The sequence below is a fragment of the Haliaeetus leucocephalus genome, unplaced genomic scaffold, assembly GCF_000737465.1.
Source record: "Haliaeetus leucocephalus isolate CR32 unplaced genomic scaffold, Haliaeetus_leucocephalus-4.0 Scaffold240, whole genome shotgun sequence".
Lineage (NCBI taxonomy): Eukaryota > Metazoa > Chordata > Aves > Accipitriformes > Accipitridae > Haliaeetus > Haliaeetus leucocephalus.
In genome coordinates, this window is record NW_010972676.1 from 2,337,439 (window position 1) to 2,356,539 (window position 19,101).

General features: G+C 44.1%; 1 protein-coding gene across 1 annotated transcript in view; it reads right to left on the reverse strand.

Moving 5' to 3' along the window:
• The window catches only part of GPC1 (glypican 1), a 214,946-nt gene that overhangs the window by 195,541 nt on the left and 304 nt on the right, over positions 1 to 19,101 (reverse strand). The gene's annotated exons all lie outside the window — the stretch shown is intronic.

Here is a 19,101-nt window from a genome sequence, read left to right on the forward strand (position 1 = left end):
AAAGAACGAGTAAAAAGCCTGTCATAAAAGGAAGGCTTTACCCAGCAGCCTAACAAAACAAACTTCAAAAACCCCCAAGAAATAGTGTCCCAAATCAAATTAACCAGATAGTGAAAATGTTAGTTGAAAAGTAAATATTTAGCAGGGCCCATACCTGCTAACAGAAAGACAAAAAAGCCTGAAAAAAACCTGACCACAAAAGAGATGTTTTTGCTGTAGAAAGAAAGGACAGCCATAGGATTTGGAAGTATTTAACAGTTCTTTTCTGCACTACTGACTACGTTAAAGTCATCAGCCTGAGATTGGCTCTCCATTACACCGCACAGAGTCTTCAGATTATTCACTCCCTGACATGAACTTCTCTTTACAAGGCTTCTTTAAACTTCCCTTTGTACCCCCAGCTTTTTAACTGCCATCACGAACCTTCAAGATTTAACCCTAAGAGACAAAGCAGCAGTCTCCTGATGCAAAGATTAATGCCACTCCACAAAGAAGTGCAGACACATGAATTATCCACACGTCTTTCATTCTGACAGAGCCTTTTGCCCAAAGCAGTTTGCAAGGCAGGTACACACACACAACCCACCGCTGCAGCACAGCCGCCTCTAGACTGAAGGGCGGCAGCCGGCAGTTTTCCCTTATTGTTTGCTTCCCTCTGGATCTGCAATGCATAGAGCGATAGCAGTTTCTAGAGCTTTTTCGCATCCGTGCTGAGCCATCCCAGAGCAGATGGAGTTCGGTGCTTATACCTGGAGCAGTGCTTAGCAATCCCAGAAATGCTTTCTGATGCATACTTCCCCTAAATTGTCTTTGCCACTTCCTAAACTAGAACTCAGCTTCGTGGATACGTAGCTCCTCAGTCACTAGGCTCGAAGGGAGCCCATCATCCAATTCAGGCAAGCACTATTCAGTGTGTAAGCAAAAAGAGGTTTTGGCAGCACCCACTCCTGTTACCAGCCAGGATCTCCCAGGTCCTCAAGTCACTCCAAGCAGCTCAATTACCTATGGAAAGCTGCACTACAACAACGATCCGATATCGTTCCCTTCCCCTGGGCATCCCCCAGGGAAAAGAAGGTGCAACCACTTCCCAAAACCTTGAATCGTCTTTTGAATACAACTCCTCCTTCGTATTAGGGCTTATTAATAAAAGTCCTTTTATGGATTCATCTGGCCAGATGATCCGAGTGAAGAGCAGCCATGCAAGCTCAAGCACTTCGCCAGTTTAAAACAGACAAAAGAAAGTGCTTCTTTACATAGTGGCAGGTGAATTTACGGAGCTTGCTGCCATGGGAGTTTGTGGAGGCAGAACATATCTAGCAGGTTTGAAAAGAGATTAGACAGATTCATGGACAAAAGCTCTGTAAAGGACTGGGCAGGGATGTACCCTCTGATATCCCCTCTTCAGAAACTGTGGGTGTTTGGGAGTACAAAGTGAGAAGCTTCAGAAAGATGCCACAGCCACACTCCATTCCTAAATATCATCTTCTGCTAGCGCTACCAGACACAGCTTGCAGGACTAGACAGACCATGGGGTGACCTAGTCAGACATTTCTTATGTTCTTACAAGGCAACTGCAGGGCACCAAAGCCCCTGACACACCACTCCTGGCTGTGAGAGCAAGAACCACCTGCACCGTGAAGGCCAACCAGACACTGCATATGGTTAATATGAAACCCTCAGAAGCCCTAGAGCCCTGCGTCTGCACCTCAGGCAAAATATGTAGTCCAAAGCACTGGGTGTAGGACACTGCACAGAAAACCTAAGTTAGCATCATCTTTGCCTTGCTTGAGTTCTTTGTGCACACATTAAAATCTAAAGCCCTGTCTCAGCTTGGTGAGTACAGCCCAGCAGTGAGTCTAGGGAATATGGATGTACAGAAGATGGCTGTGTGAGCACATTCATACACAATGAGGGGAGGAAAACGAATCACCCAATAGAAGTCAATTTTTATGCCAACTTGATGGGTTGCATGTGTGATTACTGCAGAAATCAATGTGGGTAATTACAGCCATCTGCACCCATTACTACCATTTGTATGCATATTCATAGTAACTGCATGTTAGTTAGGCATGCCACTGCACAAACATATTAAGCAGCTAATTAATTAAAAGAACAGACCTTCTCCACTTAGGAGGAGCCCATCCCCCACTACTCACAAGAACACATTTTCTCCATCTGTTAGATTATTTGCCCCCTCCCCAAGGTCACCAGGGAAGATGCAACTGGCCTACAGTCTCAAGAAGGCTCTGCTGGGGTGGTGAGCTTTCTGTTTAAGTGACTTCCTTTGCACAGCAAGGCTTCAGACCGTGACTGCTTCCAAAAACATGACCATGGCACTTCCATGGAACAGCACGGTGCTTTTGGATTACCTCAGGTGACCTTTGGATTAGACACCAACCATCTTTCCACCACTCCCAGCGCTCATTCACCAAGCACAGAAGAGGCTAATTGCATGCCCCTTAACAGGGCAGCGTGCTGGCAGCCCAAGTGCACATCCCATACAATGCCTCTTGCTGTGCTGGTTCCTCTTCTGGCTCCTGTTTCTACAGCAAACGCCAATGCAACAGTAGATTATAAATACACAGAGGACAGCTGTGCCCCAGTGCTTCACTGACATATGGTTTGGTCTTCAGTCAGAAGCTACAGATTTAAATTTAGTGATGGAGCAGGAGGTTAGGTTTCAAAATTCCGAGATAAATCCCCCCCAGAGGAGGCAATGAGACCAAATTTCATCCCTCTGGTACAGCCTTAAAGCAGATGGGAGCATGGAGTCAGTGCTGTTGAGCAATCTGCACTGCTTGTGCAGCCCTGAAATGCTGTGCCCAGCTTTTCAGCTGTTCGAAGACTCCTGTAGCTACAGCCCTTTGTACCAGCTGCTGCTCCACCAGCACCAAGGGAGCGTTTAGGACTCTCACTGGATGTCCAAACTTTGGGTAGAAAAAATTCCTCCAGGTATTGGCTTACAATAATTCCTTATATTACAGCAAAGGCTAGCGATACTCTGCCTTAGGTTGAATGAGCACTTTCATTAGCTCCCCATCCCTTTCAAAACAAGTGTTAGTGTGAAGGGGTAGTAAGCTACAGGTCTAACAGCTTTGGCCATTTTTCACTTGTAATAAAAAAAGGAACAAATACTTTTCAAATCATTGTGAAATATTTGTGAAATAAACCAAACCCCTCCTTCCTGCACACATGAAATGCAGTGCTGAAGAAGCCACTACAATCCAATGAAGTGCAAAATGCTTTCATCATTTGGCACCGTAAATGCTTACTCTAGTTATGGAGTAGCTCAAGACAACTCTACAGTAGATTTTACTTTGGTTCTCCAGAGCTAGAGACAATTTTCTATCTTTCTGCATTTAAAAAAAAAAAAAAAATTTATGAAATAATTTCTATTGCTCCAGATGCTGGCAGACAGGCTGCAGCTGACGGTGCTTTGTCAAATGGGACCCGTGAAAATACTGTACTTGGATCACCACAGTTGTTGACCAGGCAGTCTGATCACTTTATACTTGCTAGGAAGTCTCCCGACATCTCCTGCCCAAGCTCCAAATTTCTACAGCTCCAAAGATGTCCTAAGCTTTGTACAGCAGAAAAAGGCAGAATACCATTGTGTAGCTCCTGCCTGCAGCAACTCTGAACTGCTGCAAAGGATTCAGGGCAGGACCGAGGGCTGAAGCAAGCGACCACAACACATGGGCACTTTGATCATTTCTAGATGATTCTGCTGCAGGACCACATCAGCATCGCTGTATGCGTGCATGTTTTACACACAGACACACTTCCCTTACACTCTTCTCCAAGCACAGACTATTTACTGTTGTGCAAAGCACAAAATTAACCTGACTGGATCCATGATTTGGTCCAGTACCTTCTGAACTAAGGAAAAATGCCTTCAATGAAACTGCATTCAAATGCAGTCTGACCAATGCTGTCTTCCCCCACTCCTCTGTCTCCCTCCCCTGTGCCCATGGGAGGCACAGACTCGAGGCAAGCCTTTCGGAGAGCCTGCAGCCTTTGGTGCTCCCTGCCTGCCCATCCCAGCCAGAAGGAACTGCTCCACAGGCAGAGTCCTCCTCTGGCCATTACCCCCTTCTTGTACCGCTTGACCACCTTGGCCTTGCTGAATCCAAAAAAGTCACCTAAACAAAACCTGCCGTTCTCAGTCCCTCAATCATATCAGAAGCAGCAAACATGCTGAGTTAAGTGCAAGGTAAGCAGTATTTTTATTTGGTTAATTAGAATTACTCATCAAATGAAAACAAAGAAGTGATTTACTGCAGAACTGGTACAGATAGTTGTTGCATAAGTCCATTCCTGCATATTTGGCTACTTTAGGAAAAATTTTTAATTAACAGTTTCTCCTTGGCTAAAGCAAACCATAGAAAATAAGGAAAGAGAAGTTTCACACAAGGACACTGCCGAATCCCTCAACTGCTAGCTATTTTTCTTCTTCAGGGAGGATTTTAAATTAAAAGCAGATTGCCTTCATTAGCATTACCAGAAGCCATGTAACTGCCAAAGCTGACAGAAACCCAACTGTGATTTGCAAATTTGGCAAGTGTCATTTTCTCTTTCTACAAATGTGGGTAATGTCATTCATATTAAGAGGGCTTTTTTTGAGGGACACTGTGCAAAGAACAACTCCTTCCCCAGGACTGGAAAAATATCTCCAGAGCAGCAGCTTAGTATTCTGGGGCACCCAGGATCTCTCTCCTTGTTTATTTTGCAAAAAAAGTGCATTTCATTAAATTTGTGCTGAGAATGGTCAGACAGTAGAGTGCTATGAACTGTCTTCTCCTGATGACTGAGCAGAATACTGTAGCAAGCCCATAACAAACATTTCAACACTGATCTTTGACATATAGCCATACTCAACCTTTCCGTGACATGTTGCCAAACCATCAGAAACCATTCAGCATGGTTTCCTCACCGAAATCCCTATTCTCTTCACTTCATTCTAGCTGAAAAAGCTGATGATACCCTGACGGGAAAGTTACATTTCTACCAAGGGCAACTGTGTTTGCTCTAGAGTCTCAGCCTTGGTGATAAGGGGAAAATCTTGGTAGTATTTTTACTCTTTCAAATTCCCACGTGAATAGCTGCAGAACTGAGGGAGACCTGCATGAAGCCAGCCCACCAGGGTGTAAGAGTGGGCAGCAACGGATGAACAATCTGATGTTCATTTTTAGAGTGACTCCACACGCCCTGCTCTCCTCCCTGGTACATTAGTCTCCTCTAACTTCTGGTGTCTAGCTTTCCTCAGTCTTAGGAAGAAAGCTGAACACACATAACCAAGGTGTTTAAAAATATATTGGTGTATGTTAGTTTGTGTTATATGCCACACAGTGTATGTTGGCTTCAGGGGCCAAACCAACTTGCTGACGTGAACGCGAAGCGATGGGGGTGACCCTGACCTGTGCATACTCTCTGGGGTCGGTAACAGCCTCCTCAGCACCACCACTGCCCCAGAAGCTGCCACTGACACATGGTGGGATGGCCAATGCCTGCTATGTGTGGTTCACTGAGTCTTCTATGATGAAGAGACAACAAAAATCACAGGATGAAGAAACAAGAGAAATGGGTAATCTCCAGACACAACCCACATGCTCAGCAGCATGGCACTAGAGACCACAGCACCCCTAAGTGAATGAAGTTTTTATTCCCCGGCTGTAGCTGAAATGGGAAGGTCTGAACACACTATTAAACTTTGCAGGAAGTAGTTTAACACAGTAAGTATTACCACAGTCACAATTGTAAAATCTGTCTGCAATAATTAGGATTGCACTACATATGATTTTTAGACACTGTCTTATAATCAAGACAAAAATAGCTGTCTACATAGCAGTCACCAGTTTCTTAACTGTCTAAAAATAAAGCAACAAAAGTAACGCAAAGCCAGGCACGGAACCAGCCGAAATAATGTTAACCTATATTAAAGTCTGCAAAGGTAACAGCGATGCGCCTACTGGTAACCTTCAATCTAACCTGGAGTTAAACGTTCAGTGGCTCTGCAATTTTGGTTTGCATCTTCAAAAGAACTGGAGAATCCAGTTCTGTCTCTCTAGTCCAACTCTCTTCCACTGCACAGTGAACAGAGCTCATTATCCATCAAACTAAACAGTGACTTAACAATAATTAAACTGAAAGAGATACAGATTAAAGGAATTTATTATTCCCTGATCTGCAAAGCAAATTGTTTAGATACCTGCAATCAATGAGTAATGATGGAACAAAATAAAAACCCAACAAACCAAAAGAGCCAACGACAGACTCATAAAAACCTGTTCACTAAGGCCCATGTATCTTTGTTAGGTTGAACAGCACAGCATTTTAATCAACCCCCCCCCCCCCGCCCGTCTTTATACATCATGAGAACAGAGGCAGAATGTGGCCCTAAATTATGCTGCTACTGTTTATTATTCATGTATCACAGGACTGATGAAGATTTATGGTCCCATTGTGCTAAGTACTGTATAGTGAAATATAGAGGAATAGTCAGACTTAGTACTCCAAGACTTTATAATTTAAAGACAAATTACAAAACCAAGATTTATAATTTAAAGACAGTAATGCACAGATGGGGATTGGAGATACAGACAGATTAAGCAACTTGCCCAAGGTTGTGCCAGACGCATGTGCCAGAGCAGAAAACTGAACTTTGATCTCTGGAGTACCAGCACAGGTTTTTACTCATGTAGGAGAACATTGCTTCTCCTCTTTATTTCACTAGATGTCATATTTCATAAACTAATAAATAAGTTAAAAAAAATACAAATGTTACATGGCAGTACTGGAATGATTTCCTTTCTCCCATCCTCCTCTGAAGATCTTCATTAACAAAACAGCTTTACCTACACATACACCCGATTTGTCCGTGTATGGCACAATTGCAGCATTAGCACAGAATCACAGAATAATTTAAGCCGAAAGGTCTTCTGGAACCATCTAGTCCAAGCCCTTGCTCAAAGCAGGGCCAACTAGCGCCGGTGCCCTAGGACCTTGTCCACTCAAACTCTGAATATCAAGGATGGAGATGGAAATCCCACCACCTCTCTGGGCTCCTGTTCCAGTACTCAGTCACTCATGTTGAAAAAGTCTTTCCATGTATGAAAAGAGAATCTTCCCAGTTCTTACTTGTGTCCACCACCTCCCATCCTGTCTCTGTGCACCCAAGCCTACCACTGTTTTCTCTATTCCCACCCATCAAGTAGTTGGAGACAGCAATGGCATCTCCCCTAGCCTTCTTTCTTCTAGACTTTATTTCTCAATGCTGAACAAACCCAGATTTCACAGCTTCCCCTTGTACACCATGTACTCTCTAGCACCCTAACCATCTTGGCGTGTGCTGGACTCGCTCCAGTATAGCCATACCTTTCCTTTACAGGGTAGCCCGAAATTGGACATCATGCTCCACAAACAGTCTCATGATCACTGAACAGAAGGGTATAAGGCACTCCACACTTTTATTTTTTTAATAAAGAATGCAAATAGTTAATTTTCTCTAATCGATTATTGTATTTTTATGCATTTTAACTACACAAACCCCGCATCCCTCATTTACAAAACAACACAGGAACATTGTTTTTGCACACCACTTCTGGAAGTTTGCTGTTGCAGGGGTCTCAGCACATGCAGGTACACCGGGCTTCGAAAGCAACTGCTGTTCCCGTAAAGAATACTGGAAAGGGGCATTTCAGATGCCTTTTTCTCTAGCTGACAAAAAGGATAGCCAGATCAGCCTGAGTGATGTAACATGCTCAAAATAAATCAGTGATAGCAGGATAACACAAGACGTCATGTTGGATACACATACACCAGCAGATATATTTAGGAATTTAAGTCCTAAACCCTGTCACAGAGTGTATTGGTAACAGAGAAAAATATTTAATTTATGACTGTGACAGGAGATTGCTTCAGTGCAACACAAACAGTAGCAGCAATGTTACTTATTAAGACAAAACTCAAGCCCCCAGACAGCTGATCCAGGATAGTGGGAAAAACGATACTGCATTTAAAAACAGTGGCTTTCTTTCCTATTGAAATTTTTTTTTTAAATTTTTATTGAAATTATTTCCTATTTCTTACTATTGAAATGTGCTCTGTGTCAGAAGGTATTTGTTCTCTATTTTAATATAAGCAAAGTCACAGCTTGAGCTTTGCTTATTTATATTTGCTCGCACCTGTGAAGATTTACCAATGAAAATTTAATTTTAATTAGTTCTGCAAAAGTGCTGTCAACATTTGTTTTAGATTTCCCCTGAACATACTATCCTACAGAGCAGCAAAATCAGTCCACTCAGTGACAGGCAGCCATCCTGATACAAAAGGCATCTGCATGGCATGGAGACATTTGGGGCTTTAAGTGATCCCACAACAGAACAGTGCAGTACACGTGGATATGGCAAAACAAACTGTCCTCCATGCTGCTGTCCAGGATGGGACAAACCAGTTGTGCGTCAGAAGCAAGCATGGCTCTGCATGTAACTGCTCACCTTCATCTTGGGAGGTTGCTGCACGTCTGAGCTCAGGCAGGGAAATCTCACCCCCTGGGGACAGCAGCACAAGCAAGCTGCTGTGGGAGCAGCCCCTCCACAGCTGGGACTGAACCAGCAGCACCAGGAAGAAGCAGGCCCAAACCAGGCCACATCCCCTCCCAGCCAAAGCCAAGAATGCATCTCCCAGAGCACGGGCTCAAGAGCTGCTTGTCAAAATTCCCCTTCTAGAGCTACCACCCCATGTAGAGGCGCGCGCACACACACACATATATACACACAAATATAGAAAACCCGTGAGTTGCTTCCAGTTTCTTGGCAATAAATCATAACCTCTCTTATGGTGTTACTTCATACAACAGCACCAGTCAGCTTTTCAAAAAGACATAGCTGTATGCTCCATCCCTTTCAAACAGAAAATTTTCTGGATGCAAATGACATCTTTACACAAACACTGAAAGTAAAGCAATGGAGCCCCAGCTTTGGACTGAGATGAGTCATTCCTCCATTTATGGATACATCTAAAGCCATACCGATGATTCCTTACGCACTGCGAGAGCAAAGGTGCATGCTACATCAAAGTATAGGTATCGCATCATACTCAATAGGTGACTTATCCAGTTGCATGACAGGCGAGTGTGCTTGTGAACACAGGGCGCGTGGCCAGACAATGCTCTCATCCATCACAAGCCCAGTATATATCCACCACACGCCTGCTAAAGTTTGTATTTTGGGCACCGAACAGACCTGCCACAAGTCATAGGATCATTTAGGTTGGAAGAGACCTTTAAGATCAAGTTCAACCGTAAACCTAACACTGCTGAGTCCCACACCTACACATCTTTTAAACACCTCCAGAGATGATTACTCCACCACTTCCCTGGGCAGCCTGTTCAAATGCCTGACTACCCTTTCAGTGAAGAAATTTTTCCTAATATCCAATCTAAACCTCCCCTGCCGCAACTTGAGGCCATTTCCTCTCATCCTATCACTTGTTACCTGGGAAAAGAGATCAACACCCACCTCGCCACAACCTCCTTTCAGGTAGCTGTAGAGAGCTATAGTCAACACAGCAAGGAGTGGCTGTAAAACTTCATGGAGAGAGAAGCAAAGAGTAGGCCGCCAGCACACCACATGCCTGAGGTTGGACATCAATTACCTAAACAAGTCCTTTTTCTAGCATGGTTTGGCTCCCTTCTCATACTCTGCAACTAGTCACGTAAAACACTTTCCAGGTAAACCTAATCAAAAGAGCAATTTACTGCACTCTGCTTTGCTCTCCCACAACTAATTCCAACCCTCCACGTCTAACATCATTTTGACCACCTTGCACTAATGTGTCTAATAAGTGGTATCACATATTATCACCCCGTATAAACTCTAGCACGCAGAATAATTTAAGCCACACTTTCTACGTCCAAACTTTTTCTGCCCCCAACGTCAACGCGTAGCGGAGATAATTAAGTCATTGTTTACTATTAACTAATCAAATAATATCAAATACAACTTCCCAAGACACAGCCAGTCCAACACGCACTGTTCTAAATCAGCTTAATGCAAAGCCTAGAAAGAGGACAAACGCACAAGCTCACCTGGGAAGACGTAACATAGTATCTGACGGCTGGCCCCAGGACAGTACCTCCATGGCAGCACTGAGGAACACGGGGTGTTTCCCTACTCTTGCAGTCTGTGCAGGGACTCCACCACCTGACACGTGACAGAGATTCATGCATATGGTTATATAACAACGTATCACTTTTTGCTTATCTGGGCTTAAATTGATTTAGGATGAAAGGCAAAAGGCAAACTGGAACACTTCTATGACCTCCCCAGGTGCTTCCCAATCTCTCCTCCACAGCAACACCGCAAAGCACAAGCAGTTGGGACATTGCTACATCCTACCACCATCAGACAGGATGGGGCACAGGCCCTGGGGAGCCTGCGGCTGAGTCAGTGGGACTTCTACCCACGGGTTCCCACTATTGTGCAGCCCTTCCTCAAATTCACAGCAGATGAGTCTCTAGCTGTGGTTTGGCCTTAGAGAGCCTCTCTAATAAAAATACCAGCCTCCTCAACATGGAAGCCTCTATGAGACCTCCCACAAAAGAAAGGGGAGCGAGGCAGGGGGGGTGGGGGTTTGCAGGGCTTGTTTGGTATTCTGTCACAAAGCCAAACAGATGTTTGTAAAATCTAAACTGGTTATACAACTGTTTTAAGCTCATGCAGCTGTGCACAGCTAGCAACTGCATCAGGGGAGAAGACCACTGCTCTCTTTTAAGGTACTCCTACATCTAGGGACTAGAGTTTAATAAACCAAACTTCCCATGAGTTATTCAAGCTCTCTCATTCCAATTTAGTGTTTATGGTAGAGGAAACTGCTGAAAAGAAAAAAGTGAAGTGGCTCTTCCAGCTTCATGGCGAAAACCTGCATCCAGATGGGGACTAGGACCCAGACCTCCCTCCTGCCAGACCCGCGTGGTAATTACAACACTCAGTTTTGACCATTTGGCTTATCTGGGGAGACAGCAGGAATAGACGAGAGGTGCTAATACAGCAGCCCTGCTTTGCCAGTCATACAAAATTCATTCTACGCTATGCTTGGCCCTCACTTCAGGATCAATTATACAATCAAATCGCTGCAAACTTTACTGCAACAACATGGGCTGAGAGCAGAAGAGACTGAAATAGCCTCTTTTTAGCTGTATTAAAAAATGTAAAATTAATTTCTGACAGTGCTTTTATTGTATTTTTATTTATGAACAAAATTTACAACTAGAAGAATTCCTAAAATATTCACATTTTAGACATATGCCTGCCTGCTCCAGCTAAAAGGTAAGAGACTTGGGTAAAACTAGTGCAAACACTCCAACTAAATTATACAGTATAGTTTTACAATCCTATAAAATACCAATTTTTTTGCAAGCCAAAGCTATTTGTCATAGAGTTTTTGCATTTTAGTCATATAAGAGATTGACTGTCTGCATAAGTACTACCGTGTTGCTCCCTGAAACCACAGCAAAACTTTTTTGTTGTTTTCTTCTTCTTTTAATACTTCAGAAGAATGCATGGCAATTAAAAAAACTTTTACTCATGTTGCTAGCATAGCAGTTTGTAACAGCTGGGTAATTCTGTACTTTTGATTCATGCCACACTGTATATGAAAAGGTACAAAAAATAAAATTAGTTTTATAATCTCTGTACAGTCAACACAATTGTGACTAGTATATTTTCTACAACTCGGAGTGAGAGCATTGTGAATAACTCACAGCACACTCTGCTTATTCAAACTGTAAGGCAGAAAAAAAAAAAAAGTTTTTTGTATCTGAAGAATTCCAAGTAAAATGGGAATGCACTACTGGGAAGAAGCGACCGACCCAGCTCACAGCTCTGTCACGTATAGACAAGCATTTTAAATGCCTACAGTCTAAAGCTTCACTATTTTTTGCAGAACAATCTGGCAACGGAGGTAACCCGATTCCCTGGGAATCGAATGGTACTTAAAGGCAGGTTTCACCTGTCACGGATATAACATATTCTGAGCAACAAAGTGTCAGGGTATATAGACATCACTGGTGAGGGCAGTCTGTCCTTCACAGGTAAGAGGGGGGAAAAAAGGAAAATTTCTGCTGTCACAGAGTTTTTAATTTTATTTATTTTTTTGTAACTTTGAGGGGAAATGTCCTAATGCAATGACAACCATAGCGACTTTGTGCAAACAAACTACAAAACACAGTGGTATAATCTTCAAGCAACTGCTACGAGGGTTCCTGCAAGCCTTAGGGCCTCCCTTCCCTAGGTCTCTCCCCATCACGATGGGGCAGAGTTATCCTCACAGCTGTCAGGAAGACACTGTCAATCCTCGCTCCACAGACGGGAAAGCAAGAATGTGACTTCTTCCAGGAAGGTTTAAAGATGAAGAGACTCTGTACAGACTTGCTCCAGGCCACCACCCGAGCAGGTGGTGTGTCTGCCCCATCAAGTTGCCCACTGAACCTCTCCCTCCTTCTCATAGCTGTGCCTGCTAGTGAGTATTTGGAGAAGCATTGAAAAAGATGGCCCAACTGTGACCTAACTTATACAGGCAGAAACAAGGAGGGACTTGCTTAGGATTTTCAGAAACACTCAATCTATGCAGAACGTTCAGAAAGGGCAGATGAAAGTCAACATCAAGCACCTTCCTCAGCTTTACTGTCACGCAACCAGAAGTAACAAGTCCAACTCCTTTCTGAATTAACACTCGAATAAGGAGATGCTCTTCCACGGGAAAAGCTGAAAAGGTGACTCTACATGTTTGCTACATGCCTGCTGCAGCGCAGAGGATTCAGGGCGATATGGGAGGACCTTTGCACGTATCAAAGGCAGTTAGAGCCAAGCCCTGCTGTTACAGGCAGCAGCTGCGCAGCACACCGAGTCCGGGGAGCTGGCTGCGCTTCTGGCAGCAGACACCCTGCCGTTGCAGGACAGGATGCCTCACTGAAAACAACTCTCTGTGGAGGCTTTTGTTACTGCTTCTCTGAGCAGGAGCAACACGTGCACATACCATCTTGGAAGCTGCTTGCTGATTTCCTGCTTGTGGGAAAGCAAGCAATCGCATTTGGAGGTAATGTATACCCTGTTAGAGAAGTTAGGCAGAGCTAACTGTATGGCCAGCGCAGCATGCTGTCTTGACACTATCTCCTCTGTAAGGCTACCTGCCTGCTAGATGTACACAAAAGCACCTCATGGGACAAAGAAGGAAACCCAACATATAGAAATATGTTGTGTTCAGCAGGGGCCGGGACAGCAAACAGAAATTAAAGCTGTTTCCCCCAAGGAAGCCTGCGAATTCCCACAGAATTGGGATCTCCATTTCCCTGGGTTTCCCCTGAAATTCCCGGCCAGTATTTCCAGCTAAACACTGAAAGCAGATACAAAAGTTCTCCCCACGCTACTGACCCCTGCCAATCACCCTCCCACCTACCCTGCTCCTCAATTCCACAATCCCACAAAACAAGCAACAGGAACACCCGAGCTGCTGCCAGGAAACCAAAACTGCCGCACCAGCCCCAGCCGCACAGTGCTGAGACTACTGCAGAGAGCAGGGTCAGGATTATTGCTCAGACCAACAGCCCTCTGAGGCTGGTGCCATCCTTTTATCCTGCCTTCACTTTCCATACCATGCCTAATGCAATTTGATGCTGCAATAAAAATAGATGGTACTTAACTCCCCCTCCCTAGTCTGATGGGCAGTGGCGGGTAGGGTGCAGAGCCTGTGCTCAACTGCTACTGATGGGCAGGTGCTCCACAGCCTCTGTTTTCAGTTATCATTGTTGTGACCTGCGAGGAAAATAAAACCTCTGGCTCTAAATACACATTTTTGATAATCAAGTTAGCAGCTCCCTCTCCGCCTTTGGTTAAGTCAAAATACACTTAATTATTGAAATTACTGAGAGGAATATATCTATCCAGTCCCCTCATTGTGAGACAATTGTACTGAAAAAGCAGTAGAACATTAAACCGACTGTTTCACAACCCCTGCCAAAAGCCACACATCTCTATCAAACCCATCCAGCGTATCCAGAGATTGACTGACGTGTGTTCTTAAACAAAGCAGGGCACTTACAGGGCCAGAACAGAAAAAGGAGAGATGAGGTGAGCTCTACAGCTTCACACAGTGGTGGGTGTCTCCAGCTATACATGCACGCAATTTTTTTTTTTTTTAAAAGAAAATACCAGGCTTTTGCTTCACCAACAAAAGAAGCTGTTGAAATAGTTTTGTCAGACACAGCTTGTAAGGATAATTATGTGGTGAGAGCTTAGTCATCCATATCACAGGGACAGAAAGGCAGATTCTCTTAAAAATAATGTCAACACCACAAAACTCTAAAGAATATCTAAGTATAAAGCTTTCCAGATTTCAGACATAGCTTAGGTAAGCACTGGGTCTGCGAAGACACAGACTCCTCCGAGACTCCAAACCGGCGCTGTAACTAACCGCTAGAGGGAGCCCATTTTTTCCATAAATCTAATTTTCATAATTGTTTTGTATGCACACATTCTGCAGTCACAAATTAACAAAACAATCACAAAGTGTAAAATATGTAAATTTCTATGTATATTTTAAGTTAAACAGAAATGGAGATACACAGTTCAGGCAGGGCCTCCTCTAACATTCGCACCGATATACTTGCCAGATGGAGGAGAAAGCACAATTCCTTGTGTTTTGCCTCATCAGAAATAGCATTCTAAACCAGGCAGGCTACAAAGGCCATTCCAATCTGCCCCTAACAAATTCATTAGCATAAACGGGTTGATATTGCATTCAGGAGTTCAGCATATAGCAGCTAACCTTGAGAAATCCCGTCTGCCTTGAGTAACTACAAACCAAATGTAACAACCACCCCAAAAAGTGCTGGAGCAGCAGAGTGTCCCCTTTCAATTAAGGGGTAAAGATCTTTCCTTGGAAGCGGAGGAGCCCAAGGCGATTTTATTTTTCATACCACAGATGCAGGTTTGCCCATCTTTGCATTTATGCCTTCTGTACTGTAACTGCCAGGAGTTAAAATGCCCTCCAATACTGGGTTTCATTACCCTCTTCATACTCTAGGAGCCTCGTGAAGTCCCATCCTGTAGCCAGACCTGTTCTCTGCTTAGCTAACACGCCTCCAAATGGCTCTAACACATACACTTGACAATGTTTTCATTACAAAACCAAATTAGGCAGCGTAAAAGCACCAAAAGATTAAAAAAAATTGTTCTGACTCCTTTCAGCTGAGGAACCAGGGAAGCATATGTGTGAGATATTATGACTGGATGGGCAGCAATATGGCCTGGCAAAGTCCAGGTGGCTTTTTTCTGCACCCTCCTCTTCTTTCGCTGCGTTACACCCATCACCCATGTCAACAAGCTCAACCCAGCAGCGAGCCAAGTCTAGGAAGGATTAATCTGGGGAACAAACCAACCAAAGCAAAAGCCTAGCCCAAACAGTGAGCAAGGTCCAAGCACATCCACGTTGATTCACAAATCTCAAGTCTTCTCCAGTACAAGAGAGAACTACCTCTGCTCCAGACACTGGGAAGCAGTCACCCATCCAACATCAGTAATCCTAAGCCACCCCATCAAGTCAGCAGAGAAAGCTGGATATCCTCCCTAAAGCACGGTGTTTTCTGCCACAGGCTCACTGTCTTTCGTCACAAACCACGCTGTGAGCCCAAGAAGGGCAGCCCTCAGTGCAGGCACTAAGCAGCACACCTAGGGCAGGGCACCCCCCCCTTCCTCAGTCACCAGAGTAGGGCACCTGTGATGGGGTGATGGTGGCTGGGTTAGCAAGAACATGAGAAAGTAGGAATTGAGTCTTGCTACCTCCAGAAGACTCGAGAGGAAGCAGAACTGGAAGCTCTCAAACTGCCCATATTTTGTAGCAATCCCAGAAAGGGGGTGCAGGTCATCCAGCTGGTGAGCGGGAACACTCCCCAATACACAGGAAAACTTTGCTCAAGTTAGTACATCTCATAGAAGCAAGTGTCATAACTTTCCCAAACCCGAGGGGTAGGGAGCATTTCCGCCAGTGTTAGAAACTTTCTTCTAGGCAGATCTTCACCCCGAGACTCTGGGTGCACGTCTGTCTGTCAGGATTACTAATATGAGCAGACGCTTCTTTCATGTTTGGGAGTTTTGCCATTGACTTCAAAGTAGTGAGATATAACACCTTGCGTATTCCCTAAACACACTTAATAACAGCACCTGACACATTTAAAGTGCTTAGACATGTTAAAGGCATCGTACAACATCAGCAAAAAAACCAGGAACCCCTGTCTAGGTGGTTCATGGTAAGCCAAGAGTCTATCCCCAAATCAGATGCTTATCTATTAGCCAGCTAATAACTGTGCAACTGCTTCTCTAACTGCTCTGTACAGTCATAAGCAGGGACTACCTTCTGGTGAGCTGTGGAGACTTTATATTACTCATAATCCTCTTAAATCATAACAAAGAATACAGATTAGAAGGTGTAAAGTGTGCAATAACTGTTCTAAAACCAACATAAACACAGCCATCTCAGCCTGAGTCAGAGCCTGCATCATGGGAGCTTACTAAATGCCTTTTGAAGTCAAGTTCTGGGGGTGCAAGCAGCATGTGGTTTGGCTCCTGGTGCCGGGCTGGTGTGACGGCAACGCACACCAAGCAGCGCCTGGAGCCAGTTCAAAGCAGACAGGAGCAAGGTCAGCGTAGCACGGCAGCACTGCTTCAGGGACAAAGCTGTAGAGCTAAGAAACGCATCTTCCCCTTTGCTTCAGGGCAAGCAATGGAAAGAGAAGGAACAGCAAGATCCCCTTGGAGAGGGAGAAAGCGGAGGGCTTTTGCCCCTGGATGCCTCGGAAATAAGACAAAAACATGGTTCTCGGGGTAGCTCTTGAACCTCTCTGACAACATGGAGAAGGCCACCATCAGGAAACCTCAGCACAGGTCCAGCATTTTTTTAACTTAGCCAGAAGTTGTCATATGTTGATGTGTATGCATTTACAGGTGTCAATCAGGTGTAACCTGACAAGGCTCCCATACAGATTACAACCCCCATGGTCAGGAAGCTGAACTAATGCTGTTGAAACCAGCCTTAAGCGATGACTGAATATTTTGACAAAATGTGGAATTATAAACTGCACAATCCTGTACTTACTACATGTGGGGATACTGCAGAAAGGTCTCAAAGACCCTTCTTTTTGGAGACAACAAAACCGGCGCCAACTTCTGCACTAACCTGCACAACTGCTAGAAAGCATGCACGATACACAACACTATACTTTATTAGGAACATTTCTGAGGTTAGTATTAACGTACGTCAATGTTTTCACTGTACTGGGCAAGTACTGCAGCAATAGAAAAGGGCATTCCTGAATATGTATCAGTCAGAAGGTACGCATGAAAATTACTAATGAAAATCATTAAGTCCGTTAGCCATTTTAAATACTGGGCTAATAATATCAGCAGCAGGTTTATGTGTGGAACCTTCTTCCCCCGGGCACTTCATCATATTACTTTCCATGTGGTAGTCCTCAAGTTTTTTTATAGCATTTACCTATAGAGCTTCCCTGTTTACAGTAACAGCTAGAGATGCCCTGTTTGATACTGTAATTTTAGCTACTGTTGCTTAAGGCTGCCAGCACACACGCTCGTAGCAAAAAACAGTAGGAAACAAAACTCCTGGTTCATAGAAATCTTTGTGTCCTCTGTCACTTTTTGGACCTCAACAATTTGTAGGCACAAGATGCTTTTACTTGCTGCTCACCTGTGATACGTGACACTTGTAACTGCAGTTCACGCAATCCTGAATGACTGCCCCTGTAGTACTATCCCTGCACACAATGCTGTAGCCATCTCCACGAGTATTTGTAAACATTTAGTCTTCCAAGAACTTTCCACTTGAAACATGACTGCTAATGTATTCACACTTGTAGTAATTAGATGCAAACTTATAAAAAGCCACTTTCTTGCTCAACTGAATTCCTATTCTATTAATAGTGATGTTCAAATGATTTTGAAATTCCCCACTGTTTAACTTCAAGGACTGCTCATTTTATTTTGGAAATTTACTCTTGGTTGCAACTTGACAAAGAAAGTATTAATTTGTTCACTTTTATAAGACACATATATGTTCAGCCTTTTCCATTCATGGGTCAGATAATGAATTGGTTTCCCTGGAAAACTACACAATGAAATATTCAACATAAGGCATTCTGTAGCTTAGATGTGAACTACAAACTGCAGTTTTACCAGGATGTCCCTGTAGGTTGGCTTTGGCACGTACGCCTGCATGTTTTATGCTTTGTCTGAAGGAGGAAGCTCCCACAAGTGAGGAGAAAGCTCTCGGATATGGGTCACGAGTTGGTGTATCAAAACTTAGAAAAGAATAAAAAAAAAAAAAACAAACAACAAAAACCCAATACCTCAGCACATTTCCCTCAAGCTTTCAGGAAAAAACAGAAAAAGAAAAAAACAAACAGCCCAACATAAACCAGACCTTGAATATTCTTTGGTATTTCAGTGGTCTTCTGCAAAGAGGAGGAAATCAGCCAAGATTTGTCCAAAACCAGAATGAAGGCAAGAGGACACACTCTGATGTAGGTTGCTCAGGTTTCCTCTACGCTTTACAAGCTTGACACTGGGTCATTTTACTCCTGCTTCATTTTTAACAAGTGACAAATGCCATTTATCAGTTTGTTTCGCATCCAAAAGAAGATTAAGAGAAATGAATTCTTCTTTCTGGTAACCTTGTGGCATTTTCCAGCTCCAACACCAAAACCCATTACAGTCTGATCATCCCGATTTCTGAACCGAAACCCTGAAACCGTTCCAATTGCGCTCAAAACAGAAGAAACGAGACAATGAGGAGAAAAAAAAAAAAAAAGAAAGAAAGAAAAAAAAAGACAACCACCACCGAACACTTGGTGCGATCACCCCCTCTCTCCCAGCTTCCTTCGCATCGCCACCGCTGGAGCGAGACCCCTTCCAGCGCGGGCAGCGGCTAGGAGGGGTGCCGCAAGGGGCGAGGGGGTGCTCGGCCCTCGGGGAAACCTCTCGGCTCCGACCTCCCGCCGCCCACGGCCCCAGACAAACTCCAGCGGCGGGTCGG